The sequence below is a fragment of the Stegodyphus dumicola genome, chromosome 9, assembly GCF_044657685.1.
Source record: "Stegodyphus dumicola isolate Sdum_Otavi_A_Nest chromosome 9, ASM4465768v1".
Lineage (NCBI taxonomy): Eukaryota > Metazoa > Arthropoda > Arachnida > Araneae > Eresidae > Stegodyphus > Stegodyphus dumicola.
Genome location: NC_140776.1, coordinates 139411762 through 139428094, shown reverse-complemented (window position 1 = coordinate 139428094; position 16333 = coordinate 139411762). Strand labels below are relative to the sequence as shown.

The 16333-nt window shown below is 33.3% G+C and overlaps 1 protein-coding gene and 1 long non-coding RNA gene across 2 annotated transcripts in view; one reads left to right on the top strand and one right to left on the bottom strand.

Moving 5' to 3' along the window:
- Positions 1-9881, top strand: part of LOC118198850 (uncharacterized) — a 368065-nt gene extending 358184 nt beyond the window's left edge. Inside the window, exons 5-6 of the long non-coding RNA XR_015043102.1 lie at positions 2919-3099; positions 8316-9881. This is a non-coding gene — a long non-coding RNA (uncharacterized LOC118198850). The remainder of the gene's footprint in view (positions 1-2918; positions 3100-8315) is intronic.
- The window catches only part of MCU (mitochondrial calcium uniporter), a 757559-nt gene that overhangs the window by 694030 nt on the left and 47196 nt on the right, over positions 1-16333 (bottom strand). The window lies entirely within an intron of this gene.

The window sequence follows — 16333 nt, the reverse complement described above, 5'->3', positions numbered from 1 at the left end:
CTCAACACCAATTAAAATTACAGAAAATATTACAAACATAAAAGAGGTTATGTTTAAAAATAGTCATCTGTAGATAAGAAAACGAAACTAAATTGACATTTCGATTTTAAACCACTATAATCGCACTCATCTGATTAATATTTACGAGTAATATTTTCAAAAATCAGAATAATCCGATCAAAAACAGTCTAAGAGACATCATTGAGCAATCAAAAAAATTTAGTTCTGTCTGAGCACTCGATGAGTTAACATCAACACTGAGCAGTGAAAAAAAGTTTAGTTTTCTCCAAGCGCTCGTCTAGAGTTAATATTAACACATGAAAAACATCATTCGAGACAGAGAAACTGAAAACAAGGTTTGAACGTTGTATAAGACACGCGTATGTTAGTTGGTCATTTTAATTTGAAGCACCATTCGATCTGTTAGAGAATCGTGGCACCTAATTAACTAATTAACTACGCAGATAGGGCACCATAGGTGTGGTGTATTTAATTATGGCAAAGCCCACGAGGGCTATCTGCCTAAGGGGAGGGATACCTTCGTGGAGGACTTTCTAAGGGAAACTGGCTCGTATACACGTTACACATGGGGAAAACCACGAAAACACCCATGCAGCCAGCCCGTTCGCGGGATTCGAACCTCGGGCCGAACTACCAGTGTTCAGCGACTTTACCGCTCGGCCGCTGGTGGGCCTTAGGGCACCATAGGTGACAGTACGATTTTGTTGAGTTCTGCTCTCTGTTTTGAAGGAGAGCACCCCGAAAGGATGGGCCCGAAGGTCCGCCACTCTCCCTCTCTTCTCCTACCAAGTACTTGTCGAGAGGACTTTTCGGCTCGCCGCATATCTTAAGTGCCCCCATGCCGCACAGACACTATACATTTACCAATATCCATGCCTTCTCCAGAATTCGACGTATGCTAAATATGGCTAAAGGCCGAGGACGAAGAAAATTTTAATCGATGCAATTGTCAAATAATACTTTATTATATTATGTTATGACACCAATTTATCTGTTACCCGGTTTTCTCGGGAATGTTCTCGAAGGTATGCTAAAGCTATATACACCCTGCCTATATGTGCAGAGAGTGGTAGTATCTTGAGTTCAGAGATTGGCTTGAAAGCGATTGACCGAGTCGGGTACTTTAGTGCTTTCCCGTGAAGCTGCCTTCACCATTATATCCTGAAGGCTGTGTTGCTGACTGTTTTAGCATGTTTATCGTAGTTATTCTACGACTGTAACGCGTCTTTCGAACTGTCCTGTGTAATTAATACTGGCAAATAAATTGGGTTTTGATTCTTCATCAAGTGTTATCATCAATTACTCCAAATACGCGAATCCGTTGAACGCAACAATACTATATAGTAAAAGGTTTTGAAAAGAATTTTTTTTTTATCTGCAGGCAGTAAACTTGACTTGCGGGCGTGCAGTCTATAGTCTAAAATCAATTACATTCGTAATTTAGTAACATGCAAATTCCCAAATATTATTCTATTTACACCCTTATCAACGCAGTCGGTACTGTCTAGTTCCCCTCTCTCGCTTTGGCAAGCATACAAATTAACAGCGCCCAATAAATTGATCGTTTAGACACGCAAGGCTACGTTTATCATTGCCTAATAAGCGTTAAAGCCACATTTAAATATTACGCAAGTAGCGTTAGACGTACTAAAGCGACTGTATTTACATGGTCTCTTACATTTTTACCACTTAAATACTTTTCCATGTTTATATTATTAATGCCTTTATTTTCTAAAGATATATCTATCACAACAGCATAAATACAATTTCATTAATATTACGATTTAATATTATTTTATTCTTCCTGTTTACCCCATTTGTCATTTTTAGGGGTATGGAATGTGTGAGTGTTCCTTAAACTTCGTATGAAGCTCGCGATTGATTTTTTATATAAAAGTATCTCAGCAAGAAAACAAGTTGGTCACTTAAATTGTATAATATACGTGTTTAAATTTCCAAATTATCATCTCTGGAAGTAGAAAAGAATTTGGACGTAAAACTGAAAATCTGAACCATCTTTGAGAATGAAATTATTACTATTATTATTATCACTATCATAGAAAGTAGCCATTTGTAGTTCGCCACTTTGGACTAAAGTTCCTGATAAGTATCCAAAATTCTTCTTCATTGCTAAACCAAACCTTATGATATTTAGTGATGGCCTGTTCGCTTTACAAAAGTTTTATATATATATTTATAAAATTTGTATGTTCATGACTTAAAACACAATTATGTTATACAAGTATTATGTGGCTATAATGTAATATATATTGGGCCTTGTTATCTGGAACGAAAAAATGGGCATCTATTACAACTAAATTACTCAAGTCGGTCTGAAACACCGTTTGAACGGAATATGTTGATTTGTTTAATTTAAACGAAGAACATATAAGCTACCTCTTTTAGCTCCATTTTAATTCTGATCGATAAAAATCTAGAGTATGAAATCAAAAAATGTCGTGACTATTTTCTTCTACTGCAATCTATTGACAGGACTTTCCCAGCAAAGGATTTTAGGTGTCGTTTATTCTACAAAATCATATGTCTTATAGTCATGCCTCATTTAAGATTCAACTTTTAGTAACGGCGTGGTATTCAGAATCCATACTATCCAAGTCGACTATTTTTTTTTTTATTGGTAGTTTGCCAACATTTAAAAGCAACAGCTTGCAAAAGTCATTAGTCAACATTAAACTCCATTTTACAGAATATAACAACATCGTTAGCAAATAAAAATAAATACAAGGTGATCCAAAATCACAGGGGTAAAAAACAATAATTCGAAAAGTATGAACAGTAGCACGATGCGGTTTTCACATACAAACGCAGAAACATTTAGAAAATACTTTAATAATTAAATATTTTATTGCCATTATAGCTACATTTTTCGCCGACAGGTGGCTCTTCAGTTATGTCTAAAGTTCGAACAGAGGAATAGCACAGTTCGGAAAGCAGCTGGGATATCAACTCTGTGATGTGATGGCCGGCATTCATAAAAATGATCGTCACACGTGGCTCGACATTCTGGACAGAATGGAAGACGGTTCAGCCGTAATCTCTGTCACATGATAGATACAGGTAGGTATAAGTCCCATCGCAATAACAGCTCATCTCCGTCCTAATTTTGAGGGAGAACATCCCACAAGGCGGTCCAAAGGTCTCCCACCCCTCTTGTCCTATTATGAAGCAATCGAGAGGGCTTTCGGTTCGCCGTGTATTTCGAGAGCTGACTTCCTCACAAATACTGAACGCTTACCAACATTCATGTTTTCTCTGAGATTGGAACCCCGGTTCATCGGTACAGCGTCACTAAACATTATATGGTCCAAGTGACTCATGTCACATGATGTGCGAATATTTTCTTTCAATATGGTCAATAACCTCGACCAACCTCTGCGTATCTGTGTCCTCAAGGAAAAAATATAATCATTCTGGCAATAAGATTTTTCATTGTTTAAAGAAAAATCCCATGTCGTCCAGTGCATTTCTGTGAAAACCGGATAATTTATACTTTCGAATTATTGAATTTTATTCTTTTGTTACTTTTGGATCAGCTTGGATATGCATCTGTTTCAGTAATATCATTTCTACTGTTCTCATTTAATTAACAGAATAAGCAAAGGGGTACCTGGAAAAAAAAAGAAAAATAGCAGTTTTACTCTAGTAATGTAAACCAGAGTTCTGCATATTATGAATAAATCTTTGATGCCTGCCATCTTCAGCTAAAATAAATGCGAATTAATGACCCATACAAACTCGGCAACTGACGCATTAAAACATTCCGTAAACTCATAAAAAGGCAGAAAGGCGTTAGAAAGGTAAAAAAAAAAAAAAAAAAAAAAATACGCCATCTATAGCTTTTCAGTACAGGGCAGGTGAAAGATTTATGCATTGAAAGCACATGCAAGAGCAGAAGCAATTAACTAAACCTGCGCTTTTCAACTTATCTCACTTGATTTCTCCACGAGCCATAAAAAATAACAGGAAAGTTTCTTCGGTGAATAAATTATGACTTTTTCACATCACGTGATACAATTTACAGCATTTCATTAAGTCAGCAAAGTTCTTGCAAAATGATGGCAGAAACAAAATACACAACTGATAAAAAAAATTGACGGTAGCTTCAAAATTTAAGATTTCTGTCAGACCCCTCAAAAACTTTGCATTTAGCGTTTAAAACTTAATTACATTTACAAATTTTTAAAATATTAAAATCGTAAAATTTTAAAACACTGCCTCCGCATGCTGATTTCAGTTCAAGATCTAAAATGATCTAAAGCTCAATAGCTATGTTTAGAATATTAGTTTCATAATTAAAATCCCAGAAATACAAAATTTGAATAAAAAATCTTATTTAAAGTAAGCTGTTGAAAAAAAGCAATGCTAAATGGGGGTGGAGAGAGATGGATACTATTATGATATTTCATGATAAAAACTACTGCCGCATGGAGACTTTTGAGCTTACTAAGACAAGAAATTCCAAAGAGTAAGCATCTTTTCAATATGTATTTAAAAAATTATGTTCCATAAATCGAAATAATCGCAGACATTATCAAAAACCACATATATTAGTTTTTTTTATAATTATACACAAACTTATCAGCTATCATATAAAAATGAACATTAGAAATATGCATTAATTAAATTCTGAATAATGTTTCACTTTCTAAGAATCATTTTAAAATTACATTCAAATATGGAGAAACTTTTAGACCAATTTTTACAGAAATTCGGTCATAGAATTATGAATTTTGTACATTAAACAAGCAGTCACAATGCAATTCTTCCATGAGATATTTCTAAGCCCCCAAAATTAAGAGTTACCTTGGAGAGATGAAAATTTTGCAATGTAGCCAAAATCCAAAACTAAGTATTTTGTGCAGCTAGGTTGAAATTAAAGGAGAATAACAGTTTTCCTTTAACTAACAAGAAATATTTGATTTACGTCTTTCATCTAAATTTATCGGAGTGGGACTTTCAAATTTTCACAAATTTTCTTCCATTGTGACATAATGATTTGAAGGAAAATTATTTCCGTACTAAAATTTTCAGCTTAGTTTGTAATTGTAAATAACTGAAAGCTCAAACAAAATACTATATATAAGCCAAAAATAAAATATGAAAGTTCAAACAAATAAAAATAAAAAAAAATCCCATAACTTACACAACATTTATTCAGGAATTTAAACGAGAATTCTTAGAAAGCCCCCCCTAGCGAATATGAATTCCCTTTATACCCAAAAATGGACCGCACTCAATAGCAAGACTGTTTAGGACTATAAATAATAATAGGTAAAAAAATATGTCACACGGTAAATAACAATTATATATCACTGCGTAATGTAATACTAATAATATGATACCAATAATAATAATATAATACTAATATGTAATTTAACACTATAAGTAATACTCCAAATACAGTACAACTATAATGTTGTAAATTGTTAAAACGATAAATTATAATACTGTTACAGAACCGATGACAGCTTAATGAAATTTATTTTTTCAGAAATACAGTTTTGGAACTTTTCACACAAATATTTTCGTAAAGCCCTTCTCAATATAACAAAGCACAATAAGTAGTTACCACTTCAAGCTATTAAGAACATTGAACACATAGTTTCCCCTATCCATCAAGAAATTTTCAGTACCTTCTATTTCTCGAAATTGCTGGAAGGCATATACAGTTACATTGGAATCGGACTAAAATGTCATCAAGCTCGTCAGCATTTGGGGATTTCTCGCCAAAACCATTGCCAGTTTGGCGCATTGGCGAGACGGTTATTTACCTCGACGTTAAATGACTTAACCCAGGCGATGCTAAGCATTCTGATGACTTTAATATATTACATTATACAAGAGATACTACAATTTACACATAATTTCTCTAAAATTATTTACATGTATAAAACATTCATAATAATACTATATTATTGAAATTATAAAGTATAGTACATATTAATGAAAATTATCTCATAAATTAAATAAAAAATAAATTACAAACTAAAATAAATATAGTAGTAATATTTGATAAATTAAATGCTTATTTATACTTAAAATTAGTTTATATTCTAATGGAAATTGACGAAAGTAAAAGTACAAATACAGGAAGAAGCTATGTCTGCATCTCTGTAGTACCTGTACTCTGTCACAGGTGATTGAGGTATTGCTGAATTTAGCTAACTGCTTATCTTTTTCATGTGGGCTATAGAGGCTATTTTTATGCATTGAAGCCATTTAGTCAACTATTCAATCAGCAAGGAACAGTAAAACAAATCGACAGGGTCAGCCATTTCCTCTGTACAAAATAATAAGATAACCGAATTAATTTAAATAAAGCCACCATATTAAAAGAAATCTCATTTTATTGAAATACACACAGCTACTTATAGGAACTTTCTTATTCTATCAAGGTAGAACACTCATTAAATTCCCTCCATCTCAGATCTCAACTCTTTTTATACTTTCTTGAATGACGAATAGCAGCGTTTCGGAGAAAGATAACGAGACAAAAAGAACTTAATAAATATCAAAGTACTTCCTTTCGAACTACTCTGGAACATTGCCTAATTAACAAGCCGCATGTAAGAAATAAGAACAAGCAGTAAGCAACTAGATGAGGGGGAAAAGCAGTGTTAATGATTGCGGGCACTCCAAATACTGCAAAATAAAAGTCTTCGTGTCCATCGCAAGTACTTCATATTATGCGTGTAAAAGACTAGGTTATATTATTCGGATATGATAAAACTCACGAGGACTGCAAGCTTGGACACCTTCCTGGAGAACTTCCAAAGGAAAATTGATTCGTATTCATGTTGCACATAAGAAACCACGAAAACACTCATGCAGCCAGCCAGGCAGCATGGGTATTGTCGTGATAGTTCGAAATTCTGCGTTACATAAAGATCTAAAGTGCATATTGTTGAAGAATACTTGATACCTCATCTTTTTATTATAAGCTAAATCAGTATTTACTATAAGTTAAAGAATTTTACTTTTGCATTTACCGTATTTCAATAAACCACCGGAAAGTCAAGTCTTCAAGCTGTAAAATAATACCAACCAAATCCACTTTACTGCTTCAAACTGCTCGAAGTTTCGAACGCTTCAGTAGTTTTTACCAGTGTTGTTGCCTCAAGAAGCAGTCAACACTAGCGTAAATTCTTTTTATTATTTCCCACTGATGATGGCAACATAATCTTTTTCAGTCCTATGGCCTCACAGTCATTTTTGGTATGTAGTGGCCCAAACTGCAACTATAACCTGCTGCTCCATGTTTGGCGCCATTTAGGCTAACAATATAAGCTCTGAAACGTGACTCTTATTTAAAATGTGAAAGGAAAAACTTATTTTTAATACATCATTTACCGTTTTTTGTCTGCAATACACAGTAATACACTATATTTACTTCAAACATGTAGCCTTATTTTTTATTCATCCTGTATATAATCTTTTTTTTTTAATTTATTTAATATCAATACACAGTTTTCCTGAAATTTTTACTTTGGCATACAGACAATCACTGATATTTTATTTGGTAACAGATAATGTGCTAATGGCTAAATATTTAATGTAAACAATAAATTGAAAACTGCCGTTTTAGTTAGCTCTTAAATCAATATATCCTTATTTTGTATATTCTAGTACGTGCTTTAAGTAGTGCAACAGCCTTATCAAAGAACATGCACACACAACTTTTATAATTGCTTCTAAGCATTCTCGTTCCTCAAACTAAAATGAAATATTTAACAATAAATTCACTAATGACCTACTCTACGCCACAGCATGGCACTTAAAGTTACTCCTGTAACATTAAAACAAGCAAATGGGATCCGTTTTAACTTTCGTTCCGAAATCGTTAAGTGCCACCTCTACAATAAAAGTTCAAGAACAACTGAATCTTGTCTTTCAGCACCTTTCTCATTACGTTACTTAATGGCTTGGTATACACTCTTCTACTCCGAAACTACGCGTCGTTAAGTAAAGACGACAACAGCCCACTAACAGATGGGTATAATTGCTAGAGATCTCGCAAATTAGTTCATTTGCTTTCTCTGTTAAATGCTTGCGTGATCTTGAATATTTTATGCCACCATTATGGCACGAAAAGCCATACGTAGCTGTGAAATATTCAGAAGCCATTAAAAGCGCAATAATAGATACACATTGACACAATGAACAAATTTTGATTCGATCAAATGAATTTATTTTCATATATATAGTAATTTTACTGCAATTAGATATAACAGAAATTTTGGATATCTTATGAGAGCTGTTCTTCCATTTTCCAGAAACCTTCAGTGGAACAGGCGAATAAATTCCAAAAAAGCAGAACTTCCGCTACCTCACTTGTTGCCCTTCTTCAATTCGCATATGTCAGTAATACTGAAAGTAAAGCGATAAGCCCGTCCAACTAGCAATTGGAAGATTCGTAGTTTTTCTGGTGAAGGCACAGTTAATTTTTCGTATTTGCTGCACTAAAAAGTGTCGCATGCATTTAGAATGCAGTTGATAATAACATGTCACCACTTAGAACGGAACGACAAGGTCTTTCTTTTTTTCAATTTTAAGCAAAAAATTTTAATAGTCCTTTTAATTCAGCTATATTTTTAAAAAGCATTTCTAAGAAATCTCAAAATAAAAAAATAATAAAAATCGATACCACGGATGCCGACCAAAATAATCTGACGATTTTGAGATTGAATAAAATTTAAGTCAAATGTTTATCAAATGTTTATATATTTTATAAAATAACAGAATTAATAATGCAGTTTGTTATAATATTAGTTATAACAGAGTATTATTTCTTGTCAGCCTTTTATTTTTTTTTTGTATAAAATGTATTTTTAAATACTCTTGGCCATTGTTACAGAACTTCTCGAATCTGTCACACAAGTTTTGCATCTCTCTTTAGTTCATGCTGATCGAACAGCTATAATTATTTCCTGTAATGTTACTTTAAATCTCTCCGATGTGTATTCACGCACACTTGAGACTTGATACGAAATATGACACTTGAGACCCTACGAAAATAAATCGCCTACTGACAATCCTTCCATGGGGTATCTCCTCTTTTCAGAAATCCCATGAGAAAGAAATAGTGGTTGAAATGTCGTCTCTGGCAATGTGATATTGGTCCATCTTGCAGGTACCATAGATTCTCAAGATCTATTCCGTGACGTTCATTGACATAGATATAGCTCTTTCCTGTAATATTACACCGAGTCCGTCAATTTTTCGAGGCTAATATACTCATACTTGAAATACAGATAGCCCCAAAAGAAACAAGCCATATGTTGTCACGTTTGGAGTACATGCCGGCCATGGAACATTTCATTATTTAAAAACCATAAGACCGAGAGATAACTGATGAAATACATTCTCTGACAGTACGTGATGTTTTCCCATCTAGCTGGAACAACAGATTCTCAAGAACTATTCCCCGGCTTCGACTTGTATAGATGTAGCTGTTTCCTGTAATGCTATTTTGAGTCTGTTTCCGAGGTTTATTTATGCACACTTGATACTTTAGAAAAGTCTAAAGAAAACAAGTCGCATATTGACACGTCTGAAGAACACGCTAGCCATGGAACATTTCCTCTTTCTCAAATCACACGAGCGGGAAATACGAGTATTTGTTGAAATACAGTCTCGGACTCTTTGGTAGTTAGGTGATCCTACTCCATCTTCCTGGAGCCATATTTTCTTTCCACGACAAGGCAATTCTGGAGCAAGGAAGTTCTGTGACATCTGAAAATGTATTGTTTAAAAAATAAGATGATGAAGACATGAATGATATTGTCATAAGAAATGGCACTGTAAATCTTACATGTTGAATAAAACATATTTTTGAGTTACATTTCTTGGCGTTTGTTTCAATTTCAAAATCTTCAAATTTCTTTGGCGTTCCCTGTGTAAGTTTAACGTAAAAAACTGAATCTTATTTTAGCTCAAATAAGTTATTTGACCAAATTTATTAAATATATTACAGAAGTTTATAAAAAAAGAAGAAAACACTTCAAAACCGCAACCCTAAGGCTAATTATTTTTATTCTATGATTAAAAAATATTTTTAAATTTCGAAGGCAACGGAGAAAACCATGGATATGCATCTCTTACAATTCCATACTATATTATAATCTCAAATGGCCAAAAATCAGTGATTAGGCATTTAAATTCTACACGAATGATGTGAACTAGCAAGAAATGAAAAATTAAAATAAACTTTCTTTTATCTACATTTTTCATATGCGTAAGTCACATGAGTTGATATCGTTGTGAAGATTATGAACGAGAGAAAATGTGTTGGTTAAATGTTGACAAAAACAATATAATCAAGGAGCTTCACTCAAACAATGCTGAAATTATTATATAACATAACTCTGCAATACTAGATTTATAAGATTGTTGAAAATTACTAGAAGGTAGGGGGAAAAATTACAAAAATGAAATGAGTAGGTATAATACTGTGCATGTTGCTCAGATTTTTTTCCTTTGAGTTAGAAACTGTTAGCAGAGTCTATAAAAAAATTATTTGCTATATTTTTAGCTTTACATTAAACTAACACACATTCATCAGCTACGCGATTTTCTTAATTTTACCATTGTGCAAAACATAAAAATTTTATTTTTCACATTGCCTCGCAAAGAGCCAGTTCTCAAAGTACAGACATGCGGCGAAGCACAAGTTCTTTAAGTAAGGCAACAAATAAAAAATTTCGATTTATCGAAAATTAAATTAGTGGAACTGTCGAGAAAACTACATGTAAGAAGTAATCTTAGATTCTACGTACATAAGCACTTTAACTCAGGGTAATCCAAAAGTCGCATGAATCGAACTTTCAAAAATTTGAGAAATTCAAAAATATTATTTTTTTAATTAATGAATATTAAGTTGTTTAAATAAATGTCACCTGTGTATACTTTTACAAGCAATACATCACTTCAAATTTCAATTGCAGTTTATACTGTTACCTTTAAAAACCATCTTTTGAGGGCAAGATGGAGATACGTTTTTTCCAAGCAAAATCAATTTTACTATTGAGCATTACTTCGCAATGCATTCTTACAGAAAAGTTGAAGTATTTAAAGAATCGGTCCACCAGCGGCCGAGCGGTGAAGTCGCTGAACACTGGTAGTTCGGTCCGAGGTTCGAATCCCGCGAACGGGCTGACTGCATGGGCGTTTTCGTGGTTTTCCCCGTGTGTAACGTGTATACGAGCCAGTTTCCCTTAGAAAGTCTTCCACGAAGGCATCCCTCTCCTTAGGCAGATAGCCCTCGAGGCTTTGCCATAATCATACACACACACACATTTAAAGAATCCGGTTTCTCAGAATCAAGTTAGGTTAGGTCTTGCAGGGTTCAAGAACTTCTTTAAATTCTTCAACGATTTTCCCGTAAGAATGAATTGCGAAGCAATGCTAAATCGTAAAGCTTTGTTTTGCTTGGAAAAAACTTATCGCCATCTACCAACCAACAAACGGTTTTCAAGTTCGAAATCTGTTTGAAAATCATAATAAAAGCTACAATTTGGTTTTCTTTGTGTGTGGTTAATATCACTTCATTCAATAGCAGAAATATTACAAGAAAACATTTATGCAAAGAATGTTAATAAAAACAACATTTTAAAGAGGATTGCTTCTTATTCTTCAGCTACGCGAAGAATAAACTATATTTACTGCGAATAAACTATATTTACTGCGTATAGTTAGAAACCATATTTATCAAAAATATATTTCTTAAAGAAAGAATATTTTTAACAGAGTAAAACTTTTAAATCGGAAATAACTTAGTTTAATTCCAAATAAAAAGAGACCGAGTTTTTTTTAAAGCAAAATTTCATTACAATACATTTTTAAAGCGAAAAAAATAAAAATTAAAAAAAAGGAGAGGGTTTTTCTTATAGGATTATTAAACGATCAAAAAATTAAAGAAGAGCAAATTAAAGACTCTGCAAAGACGATCCCAAGTATGAATTTTACTTAAAAATAACATCTGACGTTAGCTTATCCAGAAAGGAATGTAAAGAAGCAACTTGCGAGACATGCGGAAAATTTTAAATTATATAATACTTCGAGTTATGGAAATTCGATTTACCTAAGAATGTTTAGTGTTGTTTAATAAATTTCGTTGACGGGAAACTGATTAACGGACCCTTTCGGACAGACGCAGAATTTTTGAAATTCATACACACTTTTACAATTAGCTCTCTCCTATCAAGCTCATGGACCATTAGTTACAAAATTATTTTATGCAAGGAATCTATGAACTCTGAAAATTATTTCCTTTAAATCTCCTTTAAGGCAATGCTAAGAAAAGCTACTTTCGCCTGTATACCACACAGATATTCAGTTTTAAGGTTGCATGATAAAGAGTTTTCGTTATTAGAAACGTTTCCTTATAAGCTCAGCTGTAAATTTCTGAGTAGAAATTTTTGCATCATGTTAATTTAAAACTCTAAATGAATACCCAAGAAGCAAAAGTTGTCACTTACAGACTGAAAATACGAATGACAGCTTCCAGTAGCCATTAAAATAACACAGAGAATTTTAATTAAACCCTGCAGCGAACAGTTAACAAATTATCGCAGCTATCTCTAATTAAAATTACCGATTTCAAATCAAATTTATTAGCCACGAGTTTAAACTCCTACGAAACTTGCATGGCTATCAATCATAGATCACAGAGAGCTGGCCCCTAATATGCACAACTAGTTTCCTCCCACAGATATGAAGGCCAGTGTTGATTTCACGGTAATCAATCAATCCTACAGGAGTATTTACTCTTATATTTAATCACTCATTTACATATTACTTGAGCAAACGGTTGAATGAAGCAAAAAAAATAGATAACTATCAGCAAATCATATAACTCTTACTTCAAGATCGATAACACATTAGATGGAGAGGCAACTGAAGCAGATAAAAGATCTCGCTGTAAGGTTTAATATTACTACAAGAGGAGATCCTGGTTACGACGGATGAAAATTATATTTTCATTAGACAAAAGTGCAGCTTCGTGTTTCCACTGAGTGAGCTGGCCGAGTGCCTGAACTGTAATACAGAATTGTAATAATGATTTATCGTTAGATATTGGCTTCTGTGAGGCAAGAAATCACATATTTCCATGGGTAAACCGATATACCGTATGCTAGGAAAGCTATTTTAGTTGCTACTGCAAACTCTAAGTTTCGTATTGTTGTCTTACATAAGTAGTTCAAGCTGTGTTCCGTGGAACCCTGGGGTTTCACTAGTCAAATCTTACGGTTCTACGAGTTAAAATTAAAATTAAAATTCGAAAAGAAAATTGTAAAGCACTCGCCCTAGTTGACTAGCAATAATTAACTTGAAAATATGAAGATATATTTATTTACAGATTAGTTTTTTAATTTAATATATGGTCGTGATACATCAAACAGAATGACGTGCAATGTTTTGCGAAACTAAACCGTTTTCTAATGAAAAATGAATTTAAACGTTGGTGTTAAAATTTATACAATGCAGCACCGTTTTCAACTGAAGAAACAGATGCGGACCTCCACCAGAGTTTCTTCTGATAATTGAAGAGAACTATAAGAGAATACTTCCTAGAAGAAAAAAACTAAGTATGACTAGATAAAAAGAATCCGTTCGAGTTGTAAGATAAATCAAAAGATGTGCCAATGAAGGAAAGGAAACAATTTATCAACAGAGTTGGACATCTAAATTTAAGCAACAGCAGCTCCTAAAATTTTGGTTTTAAATTTACGCAGAATACCTAGAAGTTCCTGACACAGCTATTAGTAATTTAATGATATTTAGAACAACGTATTTAAGCGAAAAATCTTTCTCAACGCATGTGGCTACAGAAACAAATGAAATGCAGATTATGCAATGCGACTGCAGATAACATCAGCAGAGCTAGACTTGCACAGTTTGTGTAAAAAAAATACAAGCACACTCCTATCACTAAATATAATGCAAGGGCTGGAGATACCTGGAACACGAGTGTATGTTATTAACGAGCAAATTACATTAATTTTATGCTAAAATGTTTTAAAAATGCAGTACTTTTCTTTATAATAAATTACCAATAACATATTAACCTTCTTTAAATATTATTTTAAAATATATTCTTCTAAAGGTGGGAGGAATTCCTCCCCCCCCCAAAAAAAAAATAACAGTTCTAAAGATTGAGTCGATGAAGTTGGAAGACCTCAAGCCTAACAGTGACTCACATTTGTTTTCGGACAATTATATTTTAGATTTAATTTACATAGATCTTGTACTAAATATTGAAACACAGAGTCCATATTTTTTCCTAATATTTTGTTTTTACTGCATTTCAAGATCCATATATTAAAAGGTAAATATCATCATGATATTATTTGTAATAAAATAATGTATCCCCACAGTGTTAGCCAATCACTCACGTAGAAATTTTTTTTCAATAATGTGCACTTGTCTATAACGCCATTGGCCACTCCTAAGGCCAGAAGTGGTGGCCATTTTATTGCGTAGGCACCTAATAGGCGGCCACCGTTACCTCCTATGAAAGAACAAACAATTTTACATCCATGCCTTCTCCGAGATTCAAATGCGGGCCCTTCGGTATCGCAGTCAGACTCATCAATAAAATACATCATACAAATTATCGTCTGCATTTAGAAATTATTATTTGTTTATAGAAATATGTTAACAATTCCATATTTGAAGTGAACACATCAAGACGCTACAATTAACAAGTTCTGTTCAAAATTTAACTATTAACTACTTTAAAGATGGTCAAAGAATTCAAAATATCCAAAAAACCCTTGCGTTCAACTATCTTTGATGAACGAGAGAATCTGCGTGAAACTGTTCAAAATGCACAGATGTCTGAACAATATTCCAAGGTAAACGAAGGAATCAGAGACTTAATCCAACGAAAAATCAAACAAAACCTGATGATTAAGTACAGGTGACAGGTGACAGCAGGGCCGGACACCCGGACAGCTTACAATGACTACTCGGGTGCTGTCCGGACCCTGCAACTATCTATAATGCGACACACTAGTACTACAATATACTACAAAATGCGACACACTAGTATTACAATATACTACAAAATGCGACACACTAGTATTACAATATACTACAAAATGCGACACACTAATACTACAATATACTACAAAATGCGACACACTAATATATAGAATAATATACGTTGACACTGATACGTGGGTACGATATGCACATAAAAACACATTAATAAAATTATTCTATTATTTTACAATAACTTACACATGATTACGATACACTGATATATGTAGACACTTACACTAAGCTACGTAGACACACTTATTACGATATATATAAAATTAAGTATTGGCGATGATTAGTACAGTAAAACGTTCACAGAATTTAGAAAAACGGTTTCAAATAAAAGTTAGAAAAGCCACTAGAGCACATAACTACAATGGGCGATCGGCACGAAGGGATTTCTTCGTCAGCAAGAAAAATAAATAAATAAAAAATCCCCACTGCACTTGTTAAGCCCATGGTAAATAAAGATCTATTATATTGAAATACTGTTATATTTACAGACGAGTCAAAATTTAATATACTTGGCTCAGATGGACTAACCGCTGAGAGGCGAAAGCCAAACGAAGACTTGAATCCGAAAAACATACTGCCTACTCTTAAGCACAGTTTGGAAATCTGCCTCTCGGATGGGAAATTTACTTTCAATAGAAAATAATACGAATCAATATAAATATTCTGAATAAAAAAACTGAAAGCATCTGCAAGAAAACATGGAGTGCAAAATAGCCCTGAACGTTCGCTCGTGTTTTTTATACAATTGTTCTGAAGTTATTAAAACGCTTCTAAATTCTTCGGACTTAAATCCTACAAAGTAAACACGACATTTCTATGAAAGCTCTAATAAAAACAATTCTTATAGAGGAATAATAAAATAGAATATTCTTACTTGAAAAAATCAAGTGCAAAAAAAGAGTAGTTTTAGTTTAAAAGGATATCAAACGAAGTATTAGATATCCCCTTATTTCTATGCTTTTATTAAATATAAAGTACTCGTTCAAAGCGTTTGAATACTTATGCGAGATCATACGTGAAAGAAAAAGCCATTTTGCTATTATTTAATAGCTGTTATTCGCAAATAAAACTGAAAAGCAAGTGTACGTAATCAAATGTAAGCCACTGTACATAAATAAACTTCCTTCCTCCTTCATTCCATTTTTATGCTAAAATGTATTTCTCCCTCCACTTTATTAAATTTCAGCTAATAACTGTTCTTCAATATAAAGAAGGTTCTTCAGAAATACGCACA